We start from the raw sequence: 15,969 nt of genomic DNA, 5'->3' as shown, positions 1-15,969 counted from the left end.
CTGGTAAATGAAAGATAGTCATCAGGGACAAGGCTTTTGCCTCAGTTCCAGGCCTCTGAGTCCAGTGTATGAAGTACACATCTGTTTAGCAATGGGATTTACCTTCTTTCTACCTCCTGAGGACAACCAAAGGCAATGTCAATAGCCTGTACTGTTTTGGAAGTCTCTTGGACAACTCTGACACAACTCAACACACACACACACACACACACACACACACACACACACACACACACACACACACACACACACACACCTGCCTTGCTGTTGAGGTCTTGGTTAGAGGTCTTCAGCATTTGTAGGGAGGATTATCAGCCCAGATAGGAAAATTTCATTTAAACTAAACATGTATATTTTATACATCAACTTACTTGTTTTATGGGTTCTTTCAGGCAGAGAGATAATATGATTCTTAATGGCGTTTTCAGACATAATTACAGTCATTTTATCTTCCTCCACCCTTCTTCTGTGTTTATCTCCCTGCTCCCTCCTTAACTAGAGCTCCCACCCCATTCTAAATACTTTTGAAGTGTTGACTGTTTGCATTTCTTCTTTTGAGAATTTCCTGTTCAGATCTATGGTACTTTTTTAACTGTGTTGTTTTCTATGTGTTCTGTTTATTTTAACTCTTAAATATTGTAGATACTAACCCTCTGTTAGTATATCTAGCAAAGATTTTTGTCCCATTTTGTGAGTTGCCATATTACTCAGTTGACATTTTCTTTTTCTGTGTAGAAACTTTAGTTTCATGAGATCCCATTTATCAATTGCTGATTGTCATGGTTTGTATATGCTTGGGCCGGGGGTGGCAATATTAGGAGGTGTGGCCTTGTTGGAATAGGCATGTCGTTGTGGGTGTGGGCTTAAGACCCTCACCCTAGATGCCTGGAAGTGAGTCTCCTAATAGCAGCCTTCAGATGAAAATGTTGAACTCTCAGCTCCTCCTGCACCATGCCTGCCTGGATGCTGCCATGCTCCTGCTTTGATGATTATGGACTGAACCTCTGAACCTGTAAGCAGCCCCAATTAAATGCTGTTCTTTTAAGAGTTGCCTTGGTCTTGGTGGTCTGTCCACAGCAGTAAAACCCTAACTAAGACACTGATTTATCTCATAAAGTCATAACCTGTGCCCATAAATTGAAGTTTACTTCAGGGTTTTTCCTAGTAGTTTTAGTTTTATCAGTCACAACTTATTTCAAGATCTTTGATCTAATTGTAGTTTATTTTTGTATGAGGTGAGAGAGAAAGACCTAGTTTTCTTTTTGTAAATGTTTAAGTACATGTTTCCCAGCACTATCAGTTGATGGTGTTTTTTCTCTAACGTATGTTTTTGACATATTTACTAAGATCTTGTAGCAGTAGTTTTGGGGACTACTAGTTTCGAGTCTTCTAGTCCACTAATCTATGTGTCTGTTTTTTGTGCCAGTCTTTGCTGTTTTTATTAGCATGGTTTGGTATCAAATGTGGACCTGCTTCCTACTGTACTCCTTTCATCTGGGATTGCTTTGTCTGTTCTTGACCTTCAGTGTTTCTACACACAGCTTTTTTGGTTTTTAAATGTCTTTGGGAAAAGGTTCTGATACTAGGATTGGGATTGCACTGTGTAGTGATAAATAATATAAGTAACGCAGGGCACTCTCTGGCCCCAGCGGTCTCCTCTGCCTCTCTGCTGTGAACTCTGTTCACAATCCTGCATCTACACCCTGTGGTTATAGACACAACTCCCAGTAACCTGTTAAAATCAAAACTCAATAAGCTTGTAATTTATTTATTAGATTTGTAACAGTAAATTCCCACCCCACAAAACATCCACACAATAAACTCAGCTTCAATTGTTATTGATATAAACTGCCCACCTAGACAAGACAGTGTCCTGTAATAATCCATCCCTTTTATGATATTCATATCTACCCGTGGCTATTTAAAGCCACACGGGGGTAGGTCATCCTTCTCCTCCTCTATCTTCGTTTCTTCCTCTACCTTCTCATCTCTCCCAACTTACAAAAGCTCTGTCCCTGCCTTTCTTTCTCATTGGCCAATCACAGGCCTTGCCTTATCTTTCGCCTGCCCTCACCTGCATATAGACATAATCCACTGTATTGAACATATAGATTGCTTTTGGTACAATGTTTGCTTTAAAAATATTAATTCTTCATATCTTTCTGTCTTTTGGATACATATCTGTTAACACAAGGAGCTCGGGGAAATTTGAAATCATAGATAGGTATTTGGGCTGCTGGGAACCCCCTTACCTGTCAGAGTTGAGAGTCAGGTAGAAGGCAAATGTTTAGGCTAAGTTTTCAGGTTCTGTTCATTCCTTGAGCTAAGAAGATTAGGAAAGTCTGGTGTGAGTTCTCAGGATCCAGAAATTTCCTCACTAGTTGGCACTGGAAGCTTGAGGATGGTGAGAAGCAGAAGTATTGAATCTGACACTCACGTTTTCAAGTATACTTGACATAAAGTTCACAAAATACACTATAATAATTATTTAAATTATGAAAGAAAATTAATTTGATGATTTTTTCAGGATACTTTTGAGCAAGAATGTCTGTGTAGTTCAAAGGGACCCATATAAAATCTCAAATGAAAAGTGCATTTTAAAAATCTAAGACCTTAAACCAGTGCTAACGATCATTAAAACAAGCAATGGCTAGGTCTTCAAGCACAGGCTCTGTGTAAACATGAGGGCCTAGATCCATTAGCCACCTGCTTCTGTTTGCAAATCCTTTCATGTAGTCTAGAATTGCACTTGACACTTATCAAAGGAAACAATCAACCAACAGGATAGATACAGAAGTGACTGAAAGCTATTTCTTCACCCCCATGGCACCTCCTAACAAAGTACTATTGAGACTTAATACTATAATCTGGAAAGCAGTGTGTTCAATGAAGAGTTAGGCCTTGCAGAAATGACATTGCTCATGTCTGCACATGGAAATATACATGTTAGTAAATGTTAGTAAATAAATGTAATAGATTGGGTCAGTGGAAAGAAAAGAAAGAAGCTTCTTCACCCATATCCACAACTCTCAGTTAGGAAATTATATTTAAAATGTGCAGACACATTTCACAGATAATACAGAATCCATTTTTATCCGTCTGAAAATGCTTTCTTGACAGAAAACAAAAATTTTTGTTTCTATTTTATGCAAGCTAGCCTAGAATATAGATTTTTACTAAAGAATAAAAGACCATTTGGGAAATAGAGACCTGTCAGACAAGATTTATAACCATAAGAAGCCATACAAGTCAGGCAGTGGCTTCATGACAAGCACAGTTCCTTAATTAATCACTGGCAATTTAATTTTTATTTAGATTCAATTACTTGTATGAAACAGACAGGAAATAAGTTATATTTTGAGTTCTTGTACTTGTTTTTATTCTAATTAGAGCATTTGTGGTTAGTCCTTTCTTTCTTTTTTTTTTTTTTTTCCCGGAGCTGGGGACCGAACCCAGGGCCTTGCGCTTGCTAGGCAAGCACTCTACCACTGAGCTAAATCCCCAACCCTTGTGGCTAGTCCTTTCATAAATAATTTCCTACCATTCAAGGCTTACATTTCTTTTTAAAAAAAACATACAATTTTCCTGGAAGTTTCCATTGTCCTAGATTTCTAGCTCATTTTAGAGATGCCCACATCCCCAGTGATCCCAGTGATTCTCACCCTCCATCCCCCCCCCACTTGATGTCTCCTGCTTTCCTTCTCTTCTCCTTCCCTACCCAGTTCTCTTCTTCCATCCACCCCCATCCTCTTTTCAGTGAAATTCAAACATTTCCCCTTGGTTCCTCCTTGTTACTTAGCTTCTTTGGCTCTGTGGACTGTAGCATGGTTACCTTGTATTTTATGGTTACTATCCAGTTATGCTAGTCTTTCTGGATCTGGGCTACCTCACTCAGGATGATATTTTCTAGTTAGAACCATTTGCCTATAAATTTCATGATGTGAGTCCTTTTAATACCTGAGTAATATTCCACTGTGTAAATGTACCACATTAAAAAATCTATTCTTCAGTTGAGGGACATCTAGGATGCTTCCAGTTTCTGGCTATTATGAATAAAGCTTCTATGAAGATAATTGAGCAAGTGTCCTTGTTGTATAGTGGATCTTCTTTTGGGTACATGCCTAGGGGTATGATAGCTGTGTTTTGAGGTAGAACTAATCCCAGTTTTCTTAAAAACCACCAAATTGATTTCCAAAGTGGTTATCCAAGTTTGTACTCCTGCCAGCAATGGAGAAGTATCTCCTTGCTACACATCCTTGACAGCATGTGCTGTTGCTTGAGTTTTTGATCTTGGCCACTCTGATAAGATAGAATCTCATAGTCATTTTGATTTGCATTTCCCTGAGAACTAAATACATTAAACATTTCTTTAAGCGCTTCGTGGGCATTAGAGATTCCTCTGTTGAGAATTCTCTGTTTAGATCTGTACCCCATTTTTAAATTGGGTTATTTGGTTTGTTGATGTCTAGTTTCTTGATTTCTTTAAATATTTTGGCTATCAGCCTTCTGTCAGATATAAGGTTGCTGAAGATCTTTCCATTCTGTAGACTGCAGTTCTGTCCTTTTGACAGTGTCCTTTGCCTTATAGAAACTTTTCAGTCTCATGAAATCCCATGTATTAATTCTTGATCTTACTGCCTGAGCTGTTGGTGTTCTGTTCAGGAAGTTGTTTCATGCATATAAGGGTGACCGTAGCTGAAACTCCTAGTGATTGAGGATGCAGAGCCTGAAGCAGCCATCTTTATAACAACGAAAGACTTCCAATGGAGGGACTGAGATATCAACCCAGCCACGAACTTTGAAGAAGTTATGCAGGGATAAAGATGGGACAGAAATCCAAGGAAGAGCCAACCAATGACTGGCCCAGCTTGAGAAGGAGCCCGCTCATGACACTATTAATGACATTCTGCTCTACTCTGAGACAGGCGCCTAGCATTACTGTCATCTGAGAGGTTTCACCCAGCGACTGATGAAAATAGCTATAGAATCCACAGGCAAACATTAGGCAGAGCTTTGGGAATCCTATGGAAGAATGGGGCAAAGAATTGACAAAGTCAGAGAGGTCAGGGACGACACAGGAGAGCATACAGAACCATCTGCCTGAGCCCATAGGTGCCCACATAGATTGGACCACCAAAGAGAGCATACATCAGATGGACTTAGGTCCTTGGCACATATGTAACAGTCATGCAGCTTGGTCTTCATGTGAGACTCCTCCCAGCAGGAGCAGAAGGTATGTCTCACTATGTTTTCTGCTTTTAAATTTCCTGCCCCCTCACTGGACTGTCTTGCCTAGCCACAATATGAGAATTTGCAGTTAACCTTACTGCAACTTGATATGCCAACATGAGTTGATAACTGTGGGAGGTTTCTTTTTTTTCTGAGCCTTTTCTTAGGGAGGACAGGAGGATGGTGGACAGGTAAGGTATGAGGAAGGGACTGGGAGAAGAGGAGGGAGGGGAAGCTGCAATTGGACTGTAAAGTAAATAAATAAATTTTAAAAAAGAAAGAATAAGAAAAAAAGGGAAAAGCTTTAGCTAATTGAGTTCCAAATGCTTACCCAGCTCTTACTAGATTCCACATTGCTTATTGTTAAGACACTACCTGCAGTGTCCTTACCTGGAGGATCCAGAATACACAGGGTAAACTATAGCTCCTGACTGCGCAGTTTTTCATAGTTATGAAAAAGCAAGAAAGTCTGATAACAATCACAATGAAAACGACTCCACATCCTAAACTTCTATGTCTAAAATCAACAACAACACTGTGCCAACACACTACAAAATCTCTTCAGGTTTGAATACATTATACAATTGATGAATTGAAACACATACCACAAATAAATCTCCTTAGGAACTGGAAGCTGGCGCTACAAGCATGAAAAGGAGATTTACACTAGTGTATAAGGAGAGCCTGGGTCTTCTGTTACCATGACACCCAAACACATAGCTAAACCTACTTCAGAGCCAGAATCCTTGCTCTCAGGACTTATTGACTGATGCACAGCAGGGACACAATGTCAGATCACATTTCTCTTCTCCAGTGACCATTGCGGTAGCATCCCTATGAGACAGCAGTCTAGCTTCCCTCATCCACAGGTTTCTTATCTTTTGCTCAGCCGTCTTTTGAAGATTGCTTCAGCTTTATGCTCACATTTTTGGTACAGATGATTGGATCAAGGTTATTTATAGTTTTATCATTTCTTCTAATAAACAACAAATATCAAAGTGATTTTAAAAGTAAGAGATTTAGGTAGGAGTGTAAGATACAACTAACTCAGCAGAAACTTAGTGTGGCTTTATGTGTTTTTGAAAAAGGTTTCCAGCCTGATGTTTGTATCCAATTTCCTGGATTATCTAAAATGAGACTTTAAATAATATGCCCAAAGGGAGATCATGAGTTGGTGGCTTACCTAGTAAAACCTGTATGCAGGAAGGTGATGATAGATGATCAGTAATGTATATTCTCAAATCAAAAGAATCCAGAGCATAATTGTTTTCATAATAAAAATGTACAGATGAATCTCAAACTCCTTGATTCTGGCGGCCATTTTACCTCAGTTTCCAGAGTACTGGGACTTAGGTACCATTCTGCTCACATATAAAAGTCTGAATAAAATGGATTTTCTCTTGATTGTTTGAAGGCATTATAGAGATTTGAAAACACCAAAGACTTAGGAGACCATTTTCTCAGAAACAAGTTCGGAGAAGTCAGTGTAGCATCTTATTCTGCTCTTCCTTCCAGAGGATGTCTACCCGGAAACGAGAACTATTCCAAGATCTTGGCACTCTCAAGATTCAGAGAAGAATGAAGATCAAGTTCTGCTAAGGAGGAAAAGCCCTGAAAAATATGCCAGATGTTCAGTTGGGTCTCCCAAAAGGCATAACCCAAGGGATAAATAAAACCAATCAACTTCCAATAAGGCCAACACCCAAGTACAAGCTCTACACATTATCTCTTACACAAGCTCTACACATTATCCAGTTTCAGCAACACTGGACTGCAACTCGCGATGTGACAGAAAGATGATCCTAAATCACTTGCTTGTTTCATACATATTCCACAACATCAAAAGAATGGGATTATATTCAAATATCTTTGGTCGAGTTGAGTTTTCAGTAGATATCAAGGGCAGAAAGGAGTCACAACACGACTTTCTGTCACTAATAGCACTGTGTTGCAAGTTTGATTAGAGAAACAGAAAAATAGGCATTTCTGTTTGCTAAGGGCTACATACACCAGAACAAGATTGTCACACTTAGCAAATAAAGATGCAGAACATTCAACCAATTTGAATTTCAGATCAACAACACAGCACAACACAGAAGTTAAAATTAGGAAAAACTCCCCTGGAAAATATGTCCTTCATTACACAACTTTTAGAAGATTTCATTTTATAATAAAAGGATGGCTTTAGAAAATTTAAAAAAATAATAAAACTACGATAACTGCTCATACTTATTAAGCATTGTTATGTATATAGGCCAAACACCAACACTACCTTCTTCATATTTGTCATTTAAATGGATGCTTTCATGGGCCTGGGGAGATGCTCAGCAGTAAAGAGCATATACTGCTCTTACAGAAGAACCAGCTTCATACTGAGTGGCTTACAATTGCTTGTAACTCTAGCTCCAGGAGGATCATGCTCCCTGGTCTCCCTGGGCACCAACACTCAAATGAATGCCCGTGCATATATGATTGTTAAAAATAAAATAAATCTTTTAAAAGTAAAAAAAATTTCTTTTGAGATGTCTTTAAGGAGAATGTCCTCCATAAATTTAGATGTTGAAATACTTGGTTCCCAGTTGGTGACACTATGTGGGTAAGTTTGTGAGGTGTGAACCTTGCTGGAGGAAGAAGTATGTTCCTGAGGACAGGCTGTGAGGTTTCAAAAGCCATATGCCCTTTCTACTTTTCTCTGTTTCCTGTTTTCAGTTCATGACGAAAGAACAGCCCTCAGCTTTCACTTTCTACTTCAGTCACCATATAGCTCTATGCTGTCCTTGACATTGTGGACTTGAACCCTCAGAAACCATAAGCTCAAATTAACCCTTTCCAAGCTGCCATGACCATGCAGTTTTATCATGGTAATAGAAAAGCAACTAAAACATCTCTCAAGCCTATGACATTGTATTGCTGTCTAGATGAAAAAGTAATCAGAGAAATTAGTATTTTGCAAGAGAAAAAATATTTTTTATCTAGAGTAGCTTTCAAAATTATATCATATACCATAATGATATAATTACTTTTATTAGACCATATAAAAACTGTTAAATATGTCTGGATTTTTTTTAATCGAGCAAAGCAATATTTTCAGTTAGGATAGATTTTGAAGACCTAAAAATATAAAGGTATTGCATGGCATGTGATACACCTAATTGGTAAAGTGCTTGCCTAGCATATACAAGGCCTCAAGTTCAACCCCTTACACCTCAAACCTAAACACAACTACAAATGTTTAGTAATTGCAAATGGTAGATAATTTTCAGGGTCGAGTCTGAAAATAAGCAAACCAATAAACAATTTAGGAAAAATTATTTGGGGGATAAAAGTTGTACCTTTCATGGTTTTTCTTAATAAATTCAAATTTTATTAAATAAATATAAATTTTGATAATTTCTGGAAATGCATTGGGAAACAATACTTTTATGCAACTAATAATTTGATTAAGAATTCAATTGTCATTCAGTTCTATGAAATCTCAGTAGTTTTTCAATGACTCATTTGGTTGAGATCATTGCTCAAATTAATTAGATTTTGTAGTGAAGACATATCATGATTTAACTGAGGTTCAAATTGGTGGTGTCATTTCTTTATATATTGATAGTGCCCCGGATTCCCCTGGGAGTTTGAGAACATGGTTACAAGGCAGGATATAGGTGGTACCTATGAACAGACATTTTAATTAGTATTCAAGTTATTTAATTTAGTAATTATTGATACTATTCAAAGAAAACATTAAAAAAACTTCTTTAAAATAGGGAGGAGAAAAATATTTACCTAGCAGTGTCTTCATTTTTATTAGAGGAACAGAAAAATGGGAACTTCTGTTTGCTAAAGCTCACATTTAGGAGAAAACCATTGCTAGATTTCTTAAATAAAAGTTCTAGATTCAGTTGAATTGAATTTTAAATCAACAACACATAAGTTTTCCTGCTCAGATGTCTCCTACAGGGAAATACTTGTATAAAATATTTTCTCCTTTAACAGAAATTCAAAGTTTGCTTAATACCTAGTATTTTGCCTGCCAGATCCATGACAGAAAGAGCAATTAAAGGACCTTCCATGAGTTTCAAGTCTGGGTTCACATTTGCCTTGGGTTACTTGTTTAGCCATTTTTTAAAATTAAAAAGTTGGAATTAAAATATAATTACATCACTTTCTCCTTTCCCTGTCCCCACTCCAACCTCTCCCATGCTTCCTCCATTCAAATCTTCCCAGGCATCTTTTCACTCTCTCTCCCTCTTAATTGACATCCTCTTTTTATTATTGTTGATATATCCATATATTTATTTATACATACATTCATGTATATATTCATATATAGTTTCATAAATACATAAATACACCATGCGGAGTCTAATTATTGTGGCTTATGTGTATATAAGTTCAGGGATGGCTACCGTGATTTGCATATCCAATTATGGGACTTAGCCCTGAAAGAGTCTAAATCATCTAAATCTCGCCCCTCCAACTCTTACAAGTCTTGTTTTCTTTTTCTTGTTGCCTGTTGTTCTTGGTCTACTGATGAAACCCTGTGTGAATTCTCCTTCTGCATTAATATGGTTTTTGATACTTGTTCCTGCATTATTTAGGCGACCATATTGTTGTTTAAAAACAAAACAGACAAAACAACAAAATACCCAAACTGAAAATGAATCTGTTCAGTTACTGCAGAAGAAGTTTTAGGCTATTCCTTTTGGGTAAGTGGGGTTCAGTGTGAGAAAGGTCACTAAAATAGAATCCACAAACCTGCTACATAACTTGTACAGTGATGTTTTCTGTACCAATCAATGCTGTCCTTCTCATCACCACTGATGCCAGAATGAGCTCCCACAGAAGAGAATGGGGTATGCTTCAAATGGTCAATTTGATAGAGATTTATTTCTGGATTAAAATTGAGAAATGCTATGTAATTTTTATTTCAAACTTCTAGCCAATTACATTGCCCATTAAATAGCTGTAAATTCACAATTAGTGGAGGTAGTGCTAGGCGATATCTAGAATACCTTTTGTAGCTATTGACATAGAACTGAGAGAAAACTTACTCTTCTTGTCTTTGAAAATGTGTTCCCGATTTGTTCTGGGTATGTAGATTAGATACAGCAGAAAGGATATTGGATAAGCACGAGAATCAATGCACTTGGGAACTGAAGTAGAGCAGAAAAGTCTGCAGGCTAAAAATAAAATAAATAAAGAACTCACTCCGGGCCAATCCTTACCCAATTGCTTTACACGCATTGAGACTTACTTTAAGTGGTCATGATAACTGTTTATTAGAAGCAGGTGTTTCCCAGTACCAGTCTTCTTACTGTACTTTAATCATTTGCTGTGGAGAGGTTAGCAGAATTCCAGTTCAGAGAACCAATGAGTTTGTTGGGGTTACTAACAGAAACGTGGAGGATATAACAGCAGTTCCATCGCTGAAACCTCACTTTAGCCTGGGTAATGACTAATGAATGCCACATCCCTGAGATGTCTATACAAATTGCAGTCAGTTTTACTAGTTGCAGGATCTCCTCTCCTAAGCAATCGCTGCTAATCATTGAACCTTAGGGAGGACAATTATGAATCTTGTAAATTTCAGGAATTTTCTAAGACTTGTAAGAATGTGTGTGTGTGTGTCTGTGTGTCTGTGTGTCTGTGTGTGTATATATGTATATAGGATATATACACATATAATAAATATAGTATGTGTACACATACATGTACATATACATATATATGTATATATATGTATATCTTAGAGTAGCATTCTGGTTACACAAAGGACTAAAACAAACATGATATGCAAGAGGTACTTATGATTTATATACAAGATAAACTTGGTATCTACCTTTCAAACAACTCTCTTATAACAAAGGAAGAATTATGTTTCAATAGACAAGTATTTGTCCTGAAAACTAGAAGGAATGGAGACACACATATCTTATTGTTTATAGTTTCACCAGAAGATGCAAGGTTTCTGTGTTAGAGGAAAGAAAATTATTGCTCACAGCAGAGCAAGCTACACAAACAGCAGAACATTTGTGTTAGTTCTCTTTGTCCCTGTGTCTTGTAGAGTCTAAGCAGTTGCTACATATGTAAAGGTTTTGTGTTACAACAAAGGATCACAGAGTTTGAGAGATTATCATTGTTTAGTACATGGAAGTCAGGATTAATCTTTGCCGTGAAATTAGTCTAACCCTTCAAGGTTGCTTGCTGTAAACATAATTGTGTATGTTAGATAACAAATATTGAAGCCTTGTACTCTTGAAACACCTACCCAAAGTATGGAGAGATATAGAAGATTGATAACCATTCCTCTTTGAGCAGTGACAGTATGTCCTGACCTGCACCAAAAGATCCAAACTTCCATTCTCAAAAGTAAGATGAATCTAGATTTTGTAACACTTAAAGTAATGATTTGTGAAATAAAATATTATATATTATTAATATAACATAAAAATAAATGTACATGGCATATGAAAACTGATACTATATAGGAATTGCTCTATCCCCCACTTCAAATGCATCTTTTTTTTCAGGGTACAAAAGTTTATTGTTTACAAGAACCAATCAGGCAACCCAACACAAGAATAAAGGGTTCACTTCAGTAGGCTCAAGAGAACAATAGACCTGTATGGTGGTAGACAGCAACTCCCAGAGATGTCAGGATACTTGTGCAAATGGAAGAACATGCTTCTATAATGAAAGCTGACAGGTGGCAATTCTACCTAAAGGAACAGGAGAGGGAGAATGCCCTACAGTCATCTGTGTGGCGAACAGACAGGGCCAATCTGGGAAGGTGCATGGGCTACGGGAAGGACAGAGGTTGGGCCCAGGTTACTGTTGTAGGGTGCTATGAAAGTCTTCAGAGTTCAGAAGTCTCTGTTGGGAGAAAGCCCTCTAGCAGGAAGTTTCTGCAGCTGTTGGCATGGCCTTGAAACAATGCTCTATGTAGCTTTTCAACCAAGTCACAAAAGATCCTAACCACAACTTCTTGCTTGCATCTTGGGTAGCTAACTGTGAGCCAGATAATGGTAGCATGATCTATCCCCTTCTGGACTTCCTAATAGTTGCATTAGGACCATATATCAAGCTTAGCATATACTGTGTAGGCATCCTCATTACTCCCTTGACTATTGTGGGATTCACGAACAGACTAGACTTCTCATGATGACTGACCACTTTTCACCCCTTTTCCAAGGTCATCAGAAGCATTGCTGAAGTTTCATTGTTTCTGGATAAGTGGATGGATATTTCCTGAAATATCCTGTCAAAGCGGATGATCACATCATTTACTTATTGATGCAGTAGAGCCAGAGTGGTGGGCTGAACCTTCAGTCAATGCTTGACAGATGGGTCCATCTGTTTTGCAGAGCCCTTCAAGGACTGTTGATTCAAAAGACCAGATGCTAGGCCTGCATTTTACTGAGAATTGTCTGACTATTTGTATGTGTGCTGAAGTTGGCTACAGAACAGAGTTTTGTCCTGCATGGGATCCAGGTTTATCAGCCTGGTGTTGTGAATAGGGTGGTTCTCTTATGGATTGCCTACCAAGTTGTTCAGACAACTCATTGAGGTCCTATTTGTCTAGATGAAAGTTGTCCTAGAAATGCATGATGAAGGCCTTCTCATAGCCCTCCCTCATCTTCTTGTTGTGCATGCCATCCCTCAGGCTGTCTAACACGCTACTCTCACTGGAGCAGAGCATCTCAATGGCACTAATGTCCTACAAAAAGATCTTCAGGTTCACTCCAACACTTGTGTCTGTCTTGTGGCTTTGGCCACTCAAGTGATATCTTATATAGTCACTCTATTTGCAGGTACTTATCGAGTGTCCTATACTATCTTAAACAGTTTGTATATATTTTAATTTAACAACTTATGATTGAGTGATAATGTTAACATCTTAGAAATAAAATTATATCATGGCTTTGGAAATTAAATCAATTTACTCAGTTAAGAGGTAAGACACATGGGGGTTGTTGAGGGAGATTCCAAGTCTCTGTGAATGGCTGTGTTCTGCATCGTTATGACCTGGGGAGGGTTGGGATTGGGCAGAGGGGGACAGATGAGAAGACAGTGCAAAGGAGGAGACTGATGGAAAAGCCATTTTCCAGAGGAATCGAGAGAATTGGAAACAGGGTAGATTTGAGAAACAAAAAAGAGGTTGGCAAGATTCACTGTGAAGTTTTAAGCTTCCTGGAGAATGATGACAGCTTTGACAAACATAAGAACATTCAGTGAGAGACGGAACACACGCGAGAGAACGAGTGAGTAACTGGGGTTGGGAGAGGAGGGGTAGGGTGATCCCAGGATCAGACATGCCCTACGTAGGCCTTCTAAGCCCAGATAACCAGAGAGACCACAGGGCCAGAAGTCCATAACCCATGGGCACAGTTGTAGGGGAAAACAAAAGTCAAGGGTTGCAACAGACAGAGGAGATTTGGAAGGAATGAAAACATCAGGTTTAAATTTTCCCAGTCTTGAATTTTTAAGGGTATTTTTTTCTTGCAGAAAAACCACTTCAATCATGTTTACTGATGATTGGCGAGAGGGTGGGGTGTGAATTATATTGGCTCATCACTTCCCAGTTACAATTTTATCTTTTGAGCTGAGATACTCGCCTTTTCTCCCAAGAAAAAGGCAAAACAACTTAAATCACAAAGCATCCAAGAAAAACAAACCTTTATTTTGTTAGTTTCTTATTCATTTAAAGTCAAGCAATCTTAGCATTTTCTTTGTCTTATTTCTGGTTTGTTTTACGATAATCTAAATGTAGTTTTGTTTATTTTAAGTCGCAAAAGAAGCTTGTGGCAAATGGGAGCATCTTGTGGATTTATGGACACAAAGTCAACTGAGCTTTTTAATACACTTTTTTTGGACATCGATGTTTACATGAATCTCCACAAAATTAATTCAGATTTTCATGAGGAGAGAAGATACCATCAAATGAACTTACAAAGCTCAATTCTGTAGCTCAATGCCTACCGAATCATGCATCTGGGAATGTAGGGAACATCTAAGCGTCTGGCTATAAGGCCTTTCCCCCTCACCTATACTTACCAACATTCCTATCGTCTGCTATCTGTTACCAGGGCTTTCACAGAACCAAAGCTTTTTATATTGCCTGCCTTTGCTGACTTCACCCATGATAACTGAGACTTGTTCATGAATGTTCTTTTCTTTTACTGGGCTGATATTTTGTGGTATTGTAAAAGAATCCCCGTGGCGGAGGTTGATGTAAGGTCTTCATTGATTATCAAACTGATAATTGATGAGAAGCTAATGACTGATCTGGCTTTAAAGTACCAATACCTAAAAGGGACAAGAATTAAGTATTCCAGGTTTTATTCAAGGAGACTCTGAAGTGTTGTCTGTGAATTAGAATCATCATTATCAGGTGGAAAGTTGATTAGATATGTAGCTTCTTAAGGTCACTCAAGATTCATTGTTTTAGAAACACTGGGGAAAAGAGGGATTAAGCCCACCAATTTCGCTTTTAGCAAGCTCCACAGTCTTGATACATATTGAAATTTAAGAACCATTAGGTAACTGAATTTACTCAGCACAAAAGAGTAATAGGACAAAGTTAACTTACTTTTTTTTGGAACGGATTTTCTGGAATTTTCATTAGAAGAAATAGTGTCCATCCAATGACCTGAGTTGGGTACATGTGGGCAAACTTCTCAACATACCTGGCTCTCATTTTTCTAATCCGTAAAAGTAGTATTTAAAATTATATAATCAGCATAGTTCCCTAATAATGCTAGATTTTTTTCCTCTAGTATCTCTTGAGGCTAATAGCGTTTATAGAAGGAAAGAAGCTGGACTGATCTTCATTAGGGAACGCTAACATATGCACGTGACAAAGAGGCCAACATCTGTGTCCTATTTAGTTGAGTGTCAAGCACAATTTGTTCAAAAGAGAGAAAGAAAAAAAATTTACAAATCACATGTCTAAAATCAAGGTAACCTGTGTGTGTGTGTGTGTGTGTGTGTGTGTGTTTGTGTGTATGTATGTGTAAAAGGCTGTATAGTAAACATTTTAGACTTAGAGGTCATTAGTCTCTGTCATGATTACTCAGATCTTGCCACTGTAATATAAAAATCTTCATAAATCATATGTAAAGCAACCCAGCTAACATTCCAAAATCTTTACTTCCAAAACCAGATGGTAGGTTGGATCTTGCACATAAGCAATAGCTTGCCAACCTCTGGTTAATAATGTTTCCATTTGTTTTTAAATTAAAACAAGGCACTTAAATATTTTCTGGTTGGTTACTTACTCATTAATCAAATATTTAATAGCCAGTATCCTAAAAACTGAGTGCAATCTTCAAAGTTCCTACCCTCTTTGCTGTGTTGATCTGTAAACAATCAATCAAAATACAATCTTGGACAGCTCTATCTCCATGCACGAGTCTCCTCCTTAATGTCCAGAGGAAGACAGTGTTTGAGCTTTACAGACACACTTTTATAGTTTGGGTTAGCCATTCCTATTATCCCAAGGCATAAAAAGTAGAAAACATTAATTTTTCTCCAAAGGTATTGCTGATACAGCATTCATGCTACTTGTACATTAACCATTTCTCTCCTCCATAGTTCTTGTCCAAAGGCTAGCACTGAAAAGTAAGGGAGTAGAAAAATGAAACATTTCATTTAGTCCTATTCAACTTTCAAACTGAAGACCACAACTGTGATCTTTGGTTACCAAAGCATATGTGGAGCTTTCTCCCCATCCGTGGATAGCAGTTGAGC

General features: G+C 37.9%; 1 pseudogene; it reads right to left on the bottom strand.

The window, feature by feature from the left end:
• Positions 1-12,083: 12,083 nt before the first annotated feature.
• Med27-ps1 (mediator complex subunit 27, pseudogene 1) lies at positions 12,084-14,917 on the bottom strand (annotated as a pseudogene).
• Positions 14,918-15,969: the final 1,052 nt, after the last annotated feature.

This window comes from Rattus norvegicus, chromosome 2 (assembly GCF_021556685.1).
Source record: "Rattus norvegicus strain SHRSP/BbbUtx chromosome 2, alternate assembly SHRSP_T2T, whole genome shotgun sequence".
Classification (NCBI taxonomy): Eukaryota; Metazoa; Chordata; class Mammalia; order Rodentia; family Muridae; genus Rattus; species Rattus norvegicus.
The sequence above is the reverse complement of the archived record's forward strand: the minus strand, read 5'-3'. Positions and strand labels throughout refer to the sequence as shown.